Below are 11,376 nucleotides of genomic sequence, written 5' to 3' on the forward strand. Positions count from 1 at the left end.
AAGGAGAACAAAAATGTATCTGAAGAAATTATGGCTAAAAACATCCCAAACCTCAAAAGGAAAACAGATATCCAAGTACATGAAGCACAGAGAGAAGACCAAACAAGACAAAACCAAAGAGACCCATACCAAGACATATTATAATAAAAATGGCAAAATTTAAGTAAAGAATTCTAAAGGCAGCAAGAGAAAACAGTTAAGTACAGGGGAACCTCCATAACGTTATGACCTCTTTTCTCTACAGAAATGTTGCAAGCCAGAAGGGAGCAGCACAATATATTCAAAGCTTGAAAAGGGAAAAGTCTGCAACCTTACCTAGTCTGCTCAGTAAGACTATCACGTAGAATAGAAGGAGAAAGAAGTTTTCAGATAAACAAAAACTGAAAGAACACAGTAATACTAAGCCTATCTTAAGAGAAATATGGTTTCTTAAATGGTCTTCTCTAAATAGAAAATAAGTAAGAATCTATAGGGAAAAGGAAAACACAATTGGAAAGTAAATAAATAAGCTAGTATACACATTCAAAAAATAAAAATATTTGGGAGAAAGCAATAACCAAAATGAAAAGTAAAAGGATGGACATGAAGATGTAAGAGAGAATATCAAAACCATAAAATGTGGAAAAGATTGAAAATGTAGATTTATTTTTCCCAAGAAAGTGTTTGAGCCTACGTGACTAACAGTCTAAAGTGAAAGTTGCTCAGTTGTGTCTGACTCTTTGCGACCCCGTGGAGAGTTCATGGAATTCCCCAGGCCAGAATACTGGAGTGAGTAGCCTTCCCTTCTCCAGGGGATCTTCCCAACCCAGGGATCAAACTCAGGTCTCCCTCATTGCAGGTGGATTCTTTCCCAGCTGAACCACAAGGGAACAGTCTAAAGCAAATAGATATAGGAAAGGGTTATATATTCTTGAAAAACAAAGTAACCACAAATCAAAAACTTATAATAGATTCACAAAAGCCAAAAAGAAGAGAATATAAGCATAATCTAAAAGGAAATCATTAAACCACAAAAGGAAGAACAAAAAAAGACAAAGAGAAAATATAAAATCAATGGAAAAACAGGGTTTAAAATGGCAATAGATACATATCAATCAATGATTATCTTAAAAGTCAATGGACTAAATGTCCCAATCAAAAAACACAGAGTGGCAGACTGGATTAAAAACAAGGAGAGCCTACAATATGCTGCCTAAAAGAGAGTCACTGGAGGGCACAGGAGACACACAGATTGAAAGTGAAGGGATGGAAAAAGGTATTCCATGCTAACGGAAATGACAAGAAAGTGAGAGTCACAATACTCATATCAGACAAAATAGACTTGAAACAAAGTTAATAAAGAAAGGTAAAGAAGGAAAGTGTGTGCTTAGTCACTCAGTCGTGTCCAGCATGTTGCGACCCCATGGACTGTAGTCTTCCAGGCTCCTCTGTCCTTGGATTCTCCAGATGAGAATACTGGAGTGGGTTCAGTTCAGTTCAGTTCAGTTGCTCAGTCTTGTCCGACTCTTTGTGACCCCATGAATGGCAGCACACCAGGCCTCCCTGTCCATCACCAACTCCCAGAATTCACTCAGACTCACGTTCATCAAGTCAATGATGCCATCCAGCCATCTCATCCTCTGTCATCCCCTTTGCCTCCTGCCCCCAGTCCCTCCCAGCATCAGAGTCTTTTCCAATGAGTCAACTCTTCGCATGAGGTGGCCAAAGTACTGGAGTTTCAGCTTTAGCATCATTCCCTCCAAAGAAATCCCAGGGCTGATCTCCTTCAGAATGGACTGGTTGGATCTCCTTGCAGTCCAAGGGACTCTCAAGAATCTTCTCCAACACCACAGTTCAAAAGCATCAATTTTTCGGTGCTCAGCCTTCTTCACAGTCCAACTCTCACATCCATACATGACCACTGGAAAAACCATAGTGTTGACTAGACGGACCTTAGCAGGCAAAGTAATGTCTCTGCTTTTGAATATACTATCTAGGTTGGTCATAACTTTTCTTCCAAGGAGTAAGTGTCTTTTAATTTCATGGCTGCAATCACCATCTGCAGTGATTTTGGAGCCCCCAAAATAAAGTCTGATACTGTTTCCACTGTTTCCCCATCTATTTCCCATGGAGTGATGGGACCGGATGCCATGGTCTTCGTTTTCTGAATGTTGAGCTTTAAGCCAACTTTTTCACTCTCCTCTTTTACTTTCAAGAGGCTTTTTAGTTCCTCTTCACTTTCTGCGATAAGGGTGGTATCATCTGCATGGCCTATTTCAGGGGGTCTTCCCAACCCAGGGATCAAATCCAGGTCTCCCTTATTGCAGGCAGATTCTTTACTATCTGGGCCATCAAGGAAGCCCCCAAAGAGGGACATTATGTAATAATAAAAGGTTCAATACAAGGAGAGGATATTATACTCATCAAAAGGCAACCCACTCAAGTATTCTTGCCTGGGAAATCCTATGGACAGAAGAGTCTGGCAGGCTACACTCCATGGGGTCACAGGAGTCTGACATGACTTAGTGACAAAAACAATATAGGAGAACCCAAATACATAAAATAAATACGAGCAGACATAAAGGGAGAAACTGATAGAAATGAAATAATAATAGGAGATTTTAACACTCCTCTCATCAAAGGACAGATTTTCGAGACAAAATTAATAAGGCAACAGAGATCCTAAATGATACAATAGAACAACTAGATTCGATTAATATTTTCAGAACATTACATTACCAAAAAGAAGAATGTACATTCTTTTCAAGTGTACATCGACTATTCTCTATGATTGACCACATACTAGACCACAGAACAAACCTCAACAAATCTAAGTGTGGAGGAGCTATTTCAAGCATCTTTTCTGACCACCGTGGCATGAAACTAGAACATGACCACAGGAAAATAAGCAAGAAAAAAACTATTACATGGAGACTAAACAACACGCTGTGAGAAAACCAATGGGTCAATGATGAAAATGAAGAAGAAATTTAAAAACACCTTGAGGCAAATGACACAGCCATACAAAATCTGTGGGGTGCAGCAACGGCAGCTCTTAGAGGGAAGTTCCTAGTGATATAGGCCTTCTTCAAACAAAAAAGAAAGAAAATTTTCAAACACTGTAACATAGCACCTAAAACAATTTAAAAAGAACAAACAAAACCAAAAGTCAGCTGAAAGAAGAAGATAAAGATAATAAAGGTCAGAAAGAAAATCAATAAAATAGAGATTAAAACAGTAGGAAAGAAAAACACAATAAAGCCAACTCTGGGTAAACAAAATTAACAAACCTCTGGCCAGGCTCACAAAGAAAAGAGACAATTCCAAATAAACAAAAAATGAAAGAGGAAAAATCACAGCTGATATTATAGAAATACAAAAAACTGCAAAAAGATACCATTAACAACTATATGCCAAATTAAACAATCTAGAAGAAATGGACAACTTTCTATAAATATGCAACCTGCCAAAACTGAATCAAGAAGAAACAGACAACTTGAACAAGCAGATTACAAGTGAAATGGATCTCTAATTTAAAACTGCCTTCAAACAAAAGTCCAGGGCCAGATGTTTCACAGATGAATTCTACCAAACACAAGGAAGAACTCACACCAATCCTTCTCAACCTCTTCCAAAAGACTGAGGAAGGAATACTCCCAAAGACGTGCTATGAAGCCATCATATAACTACCAAGACAATTATAACCCGATATCTTTGATGAATATAGATGCAAAAATTCCCAACAAAGTATAGCTAACTGAATCAAACAGCACATATGAAAGATCACATACCATGACCAAGTTGGATTCATCCCACAGTCACATGGTCCAATATGTGCAAATCCATCAATGTGACACACCACATAAGCAAAAGACAACCTGCATGATCATCTCAAAAAATACAGAAAAAACATTCAATAAAATTCAATATCCACTGATGATAAAAACTCTTACCAAAGTGGGTGCATAGGGAACATATCCCAACATAATAAAAGCTATTTATGACAAACCCACAGCCAATATAATACTCAAGGATGGAAAACAAAGTCTTCCCTGCTAAAGTCTGGAACAAGACAAGGATGCTCACTTTCACCAATTCTCTTTAACAGTGTTGGAAGTCCTAACCACAGTAATCAGTAAAGAAAAAGAAATAAAAGATACTCAAATTGGTAGGGAAGAGGTAAAATTGTCATTATATACAAATGACATGATAGTACATACAGAAAGCCATAAAGACTCCAACACAAAACTACCAGAGCTGATAAATTCAGCAAGGTGTCAGAAACACAATTAACATACAAAATATGTTGCATTTCTTTAAGCAATGAAATATCAGAAATATAAATAAACAATCCTTTGTAAAATTACAGCCCCAAAAAACCCTCAGTAATAAACCAGACTGAAGAAATGAAAGACTTATATCCTGAGAACTATAAAATATTGATAAAGGAAAGTGAAGATGATTCAAAGAAATGGAAACATATACCATGCTCTTTGATTGGAAGAATTAATATTATAAATTCATTCTTAACCACCAGATTCTTGCAGAAACTAATGACTATGGCCAGCAATTTTTATTTTGGCTAGCTGTAAATTAATTCTGTTATTTCACTAACACTTTGCAGGTTATTACATTCAATAGTTACACCTGACACACCTGTAAAAAGTCTTCTCCAGCACCATGAGTTTCATTTTCACTTTGTGTGTCAGAATCAATCACTAAGGTTTCTTGACTTTTGGCTGCTCTAATGTTCACATTGTCTGAATCAGAACAATATTCTCTAGAACTATCATTTTCTGAGACACTAGTATATATGTCACTCTGACAATCATAAAAGGTATCTGCATAAAATTTATCAAAAAATTATATTTCACTCAAAATTTCTCAATGTGTCATTTTTGAAAATCTGATGGTAATACCCTTGCATTTACAATATACACAAGGTTGGAACAAAAACCTAATGGAGCAAAATGTGATTGATAATGATAATCATAAGTTATATGAAGAACCATGATCAATTTTAAGCTCTAACAACTTCACACGTGATGTTAATTGTATCACTCTATAAAAACACAGTGATATGCCTCAGGTCAATGATGTTCAGGTAACAGAAGATATCAAACTATAAAACATTTCCAGTCAATAATGTGTTAAAATGGCCATATTACCCAAAGCAATCTACAGATCTACTGTGAAACTTATTAAATTACCAAGGACATTTTTCATAGAACTAGAACAGTCCCAAAATTTATATGGAACCATAAATGATCAAAATTGCCAAAGCAATCCTTAGGAAAAAGAACAAAGCGGGAGATGTAACCTTCCCAGACCTCAGACAATACTACAAAGCTACAGTAATCAAAACAGCATGGTATTGGCAGAAAAATAGACATATGGGTCAATGGAACATAATAGACAGCTCAGATATAAACCCATACACCAAAGGACAATTAATCCTTGACAAAGGAGGTAAGAATGCACAGTGGGAAAAGAAAGTTTCTTCAGCAAGTGATGTTGGAAAAGTTGGGACACTCTCATGTAAATCAATGGAGTTTGAGCCTGCCCTCATATCACATACAAAAATAAACTCAAAATGGCTTAACAACTTAAATATAAGACATGACACCATAAAACTCCTAGAGGAGAACATGGGCAGCATTCTCTGACATAAATGGTACCAATGTTTTCCTTAGGTCAATCTCCCAAGGCAACAGAATTGAAAGCAAAAAGAAATGGGACCCACTCCAACTTACAGCAACACGCACAAGCCTAGAAATCATCATATTAAGTGAAGTAATAGAGAGAAAGACAAATACCATATGATATCACTTATACATGGAATTTAAAATACAACATAGATGAGCATGCCTATGAAAGAGAAACAGTCACACAGAAAATCAACTTGTGGTTGCTGAAGCGGAAGAAGAGTGGGGGAGTTACGGATTGGGAGTTTGGGGTTGGCAGATGCAAACTATTGTATATAGAATGGATAAGTAAGTTTCTACCATATAGCACAAGGAACTACATCCAGTATCCTGTGATAAACCATAATGGAAAAGTGTATGAACTATATATATAAATACATACGTGTATGTATAACTGAGTCACTTTGCCATACAGCAAAAATTAACACAACATTGTAAATCGACTATACTTCAATACTTTTTTAAAAGAATATTCTGATAGGGAAACAGGACTGAAAATAGTACCAGGCTTCCTGACCACTGACTGGCCCACAGATGGGAATATGACCCAAACTTGCCAACAGAAACTGTCCCTGGGATTGCCTAATCTCATGGTAGGAAGAGAAACTCGTACCTCTGGAGTTGCTATTTGTGGTTGATTTAAGCCTGAAATTGCAGCAGTGTCACTTCTCCAAAGCTTGCCTTGTACCTGATGTCTGGATGGATTCAACCTGTGGAATGAGATACTGGGGTTAGCTCAGATGGAGAAATAGTGCACAGAAAGCAAGAGGGACAGGCACTGGATGACTGCATCCAAAGTTTGAAAATGGCCCCAATCCCTGACTTTTCAGTTGCATGAACCAATAAATTTATTTTGATTAAGACACCATTTGATTTTGACTCATTTCAAACTTAAAAAGTTCCAAGTAGGATTCATTAGGCCTACATCTAATGGTCAGTCTGCAGATACATATAATTCTGTGGTTTTTCAGGGATCCTTCTCTCTCTTGTAGCCCTTCTACCCATTTGGCATAGATTGCTTCCCTGGTGGCTCAGACGGTAAAGCGTCTGCCTGCAATGCGGGAGACCTGGGTTCAATTCCTTGGTCGAGAAGATTCCCTGGAGAAGGAAATGGCAATCCACTCCAGCACTCTTGCCTGGAAAATCCCATGGACGGAGAAGCCTGATAGGCTACAGTCCATGGGGTCACAAAGAGTCGGACTCGACTGAGCGACTTCACTTTCACTAACACAGATTTTATACTAGTCATCTCTATCTTCTATACTGCATGAAACCCTGGTTAAAATTCATAAAAATTCACAAAAGGCTAAATATGCCCTACAGTGATGCCTCCATATGTGGGCGGATAGAAGAAGTCATTTGGGGAGATGAGAAAAATTGAAAAATATTCACATGATCTCTGACGATCTCTTTCAGAGTGTAAAAATGCTCTGGGACTGTAATATTAAAATTCAAAACCTATCAAATCTTTCTGAAAACAAAACAATTTTGTGGAAAGGCAAGAGGAAAAACATATACATCCCCCACCAATGCTGGTGTTACTTAAATTGGCCTCTAGAGGTCAGTGCAACCCTAGCCAATGCAACCCTCTTCTGATACTGCAAATACCTCTTGGACTTCCTTACAACAGTGTTTTGTAAACTGTTTCCTGGAACCTGTGGGATACTCGTAAGATGCAGCAGGGATATCATTAAGGTGAAGGAGAGGGCAATAGGGCAGAAATTTGAGTTATCATCCTGCATCAACCATATTCTTTTTAAAAAACTATCCCTTATGGATGAACAACAAGGTCCTACTATATAGCACAGGGAACTAATCAATATTCTTTAATAAACAATAATGGAAAAGACTATGAAAAAGTATATATTTATATATACACATAGAACTGAATCACTTTTCTGTACACAAGAGACTAATACAACATTGTACATCAGCTACATATCTATCTGTATATATATATATATATATATATATATATATATATACACACACACACACACACACGCACACACACGTATATATAATGCATTGGGTTCCCAAAGAAAACTTGTTTGCAAAAGGTTTTGAGTGTTTAAAAATTTAGAAACTACTTTAACTATAGAAACAGCAGCACTCAGGTACTGTGTTCTTAGATGTCTTACATATTGAGAGTCAGATAATGGAAGAAAGTATCAATGGTTTCATGTTGATAGAGAAAACCTCTGATACTGAAAGTTGTGTGCAATATAAGATTCTAAAAGGATCATCCTCTTTCACCAACACTCTATTTATTTATTTTTTAAAGTATTTATTTGGCTGTGCCAGGTCTTAGTTGCAGCATGCAGGATCTTTCAGTGCAGCATAGGGTATCTAGTTCCCTGAGCAGGAATTGAACCTAAGCCCCCTGCATTAGGAGCATGGAGTCTTAGCCACTGTGCCACCAGGGAACTCCCTCACCAACACTTCATTAAAAAGTAAGTTCTGCTCATCTTACTCTACAGAGCACGCACCAGTGATAAGCTCTGCACTTGTTATAAAGTGACATAAAGGTTGAGGTCAGGGCTCTAGTGCCACCCCTGGGGCTCAATCATCTTCATGTGAAATTCCCTAGTAGCTCAGTAGTGAAAAATCCACCTGCAATGCAGGAGATATGGGTTTCATCCCTGGGTTGGAAAGGTCCCTTGGAAAAGGAAATGGCAACCCACTCTAATTTTCTTGCCTTGGGAAACCCAATGAATAGAGGAGCCTGGCAGGTTATAGTCCATGGGGTCTCAAAAGAGTTGGACAGGACTTAGTGGCCAAACCATAACAACATGTGAAATTTCACCATTTGAGATCAGAAGCTCATCATGCAAAGAAATTTCTATCGTTGAAACATGGAGACCCCCATATATTAGTAAAATTTCTTCAAAGCAGTCTCCTTATATGTGATCGATAATGAAAAAAACAAAAGACACCTGCACAAGCACATCTTGATGCAAAGAAGAGATAGAAAGAAGCTATTAGGAAGCACTTGTAGAACAAGCCTACAGATGTATTATGGTTTTATATAACTATTTTCCAATACATCAGGAAGTAAAGTTATTGTGACCTTGTTAATTTTACAATTCTATCCTTTCCCATAACCAAAAAATGTATTCAGAGAGACCATCTAATTCTTGATCCTAAATTTCCATCTTCAAAGCAGATTTTCTTTTCTCCCTCACATTTCAATTCCATTTCTCTGCTTGAGGTAGTAAGTTCAGGGAATTTTCAAAGAGACAAAAGTTACTCAAAAGAATATAAATGTCAAACACATGTAAATTTCCCCTGCTCCATTTTTTTCCCCAAGTCAGGAATGTCCTTTGTTTTCTCCTGGTATGTTTCAGCTGGCTGACATCTCTGGTTGAGGAGCAATCATCCAGGGAGCATCCTTACAATGTAATGACAATCAGTTACCAAAGAATGTGCAGGCACTGATAACAGGATTCTGAAGGGTCAGAAATGAGTGGAAGAAAATAGGCATTTCAAACAAGTGCACAGCAGCTGCTGCTGACCTTGGCTTAAGATTGCATCCAAAACATCATTAATTTTCTATTGTACAACAAAGGGAAGCCAAGTAAAATCCTGATAAAGAATCATTCTGAAAAGGGGGAAGAACACTACTGTTTCAATGGTATTCCTGTGGTTAAAATTCTTTCAGAAACATCTTTACTCCCATTTGAATCAGTTTAGCTAAGATGAAGGAGGTGCTAAGGAGGAGGCAAAATATATCTTCAGATTTATACCTTCTTTGAGGATGATCATACAGTTTTTATGGAACTGAGTAACTAAAGCAGGTACATTTAAAGAAAAGATGCACAAAAGATTTCAGCAAACTTGTGACGACAACATGAAATATATGACCTCTTAAGAACAAGTATGCAAAAATGAGAGCAACTGTAGTAGCTACCTTTTCTTCTGTTCCTACTGAAATTCAGATGGTTAGATGAAAAAGATCTTACAGACTGGGTAATAACCTCTACCTTGCAGATTAAAAAAGAAAAAATCAAGAGCTCAAATAAATGAACTTGTTCATTGTTAAGCAATTAACATAAGATAGATCAGGGATTTAAAAGTAAACTTTTTGATTCTAAAATCAAGTCATAATTTTGTGTTATCTGTTTTAAGAAAGTGAAAGTGACTGAGTCACATCCGACTCCTAGTGACCCCATGGCCTATACGGTTCATGGAATTCTCTGGGTCAGAATACTGGAGGGGTTAGCCTTTTCCTTCTCCAGGGGATCTGCCCAACCCAGGGATTGAACCCATATCTCCCACGTTGCTGGTGGATTCTTTACCACCTGAGCCACCAAGGAAGCCCATGAATATTGGAGTGGGTAGCCTATCCCTTCTCCAGCAGATCTTCCCGACCTTAAATGGGGAACCAGAGCAATGATGCATCAGGAGATTACGTCACATAAGCTAAAGAATTTTAGTCTTTTAATCTAGAGATAAGTGACTCAATGAGCTTTGTAGGAGCTGTGGGAAAATATCTGAGAGGTCATAGAATGAAAGAGGAGAAATTATTTAATCTGTATGTTTTATCAAACAAGAACATGTGGGTTCTCTTTCCAGCTATGATAAAGAAGTGTGATTCAGACTAAACTTCCCATTAAGAACAACTGTTAAAGCTATGCAAAAGAAGAAGGAAAGCTCTGGACTACTTACTTAATCCTCACTAGAGGATTAAGGCAGCCAGGATTCAGTAGATCAAGATCCTGAAGAGAAAGAAAATATATTGAGAATACCCACATATTTGTCATTTTCCCTCTACAACACCCTTGTGCATTTTTAGAGAAAAGCAGAGGGGCAGATCAGGAAGTGGCAATTAAAAGGTTCTATGAATCTCACTAGGTTGCAAAGATCAAAGTAAATTAGCTCAAGGCTACCAAAAAAGCCAGCATTTAAGGGGACAAATGTTTCTAGATAATCCCCCTAAAAACAAGATAACTCATCACTAGCAAAGTGTCATTAAAGAAATACTAAAGATAGTTCTTTAGGCAGAAAGAAAATGATTCCTGGTAGAATAAGAATTCTAATGCAGAAATGAAGAGCTCTAGAAAGGGTAAATATATGGTTAAATCTAAATGAATATTGACTATTTAATAAAATACATCATGTGGGAATAAATTGTACATAAATTTACCATACATACACATTATGACTGGATATATTTTATACATAACTTTTATATGTGACAATAATAACACAAAAAATGGGAGAATGGTAAATGGAGTTAAAAATTTTTAAGCTTTCATTAACCCTATAAGGGATAAAAGTAAAATTCTATTAGAATAAGACAAAGATACATCTTGTAATTTAGGATAAACTTCAAAATGAAATAAAAGAATGTACAGTTAAGATAATAGAGAGAAAAGAGAAAAATATAAAAATATTTTACTAATTTAAAAGAGGCAAAAGGCAAAAATAGCAGAAAAAAGAAAGTAAAGGCGGGGCATAGTAAAATCATACATTTAAACCCAAATATTTATTTGTAATTACATTACATACAAATGGATTATACATCCTACAAAAACATAAACATGGTCAAATAAGTGATTAAAGAACAACATATTACCATATGTTGCTTCCAGGAAACACAGCTAAAATACAAGACCCAGATAAGTGATAATAAGAGGAGACATATTTTGCAAACACTAGTTAAAATAAAGCTAATATGTGAGATGTGAGC

This window comes from Ovis canadensis, chromosome 5 (assembly GCF_042477335.2).
Source record: "Ovis canadensis isolate MfBH-ARS-UI-01 breed Bighorn chromosome 5, ARS-UI_OviCan_v2, whole genome shotgun sequence".
Taxonomy (NCBI): domain Eukaryota; kingdom Metazoa; phylum Chordata; class Mammalia; order Artiodactyla; family Bovidae; genus Ovis; species Ovis canadensis.